General features: G+C 49.1%; 1 protein-coding gene across 1 annotated transcript in view; it reads left to right on the plus strand.

Moving 5' to 3' along the window:
• Positions 1–489, plus strand: part of SDK1 (sidekick cell adhesion molecule 1) — a 551260-nt gene that overhangs the window by 510109 nt on the left and 40662 nt on the right. The gene's annotated exons all lie outside the window — the stretch shown is intronic.

A 489-nucleotide genomic window follows, 5' to 3' on the forward strand; every position in this document is an offset into this window, starting at 1 on the left:
AGCAGAGATCTGACTCAAACCTCTAGGAAGTTATAGCTCATAAAAGCTGAAGGAGCTACCATCTAACCACTTTAGAACCCCAGGGCTGAGCAACGCCTGGCATTCAGAGACACCCTCAGGACTTTAGCAGCCAGGGTGACACTGCCACCTTAAAGGACAGCACGCCAAGTGGTCACCAATGATGTAATGAAGCTGGATGCAGGGTAAGAACAGAAGCTGAAAATAGTAGGGCTGTGTAAAGCTTTGGTCCCTGATTCGATTCAGCTTGATTCAGTGGCCGAATCTCCAAATCCAAATTGAATCAGAGGACCCTTTAATCTCTCCGGATTGAATCTGAACCCTCCAAATTGATTTGGAGAGATTCGGAAAGATTCAGCAATTCGGACGTAGACACAGTGTGATGTAAGGTGCCTTAAGTGGGGTTCCCTGAGTGATGTGGACTCCCCGGGGGACGGCCGTACTCACGGTTTGGGGTGCGATGTTCCACAG

The sequence above is a fragment of the Gavialis gangeticus genome, unplaced genomic scaffold, assembly GCF_001723915.1.
Source record: "Gavialis gangeticus isolate Ggan-Ray unplaced genomic scaffold, GavGan_comp1, whole genome shotgun sequence".
Lineage (NCBI taxonomy): Eukaryota > Metazoa > Chordata > Crocodylia > Gavialidae > Gavialis > Gavialis gangeticus.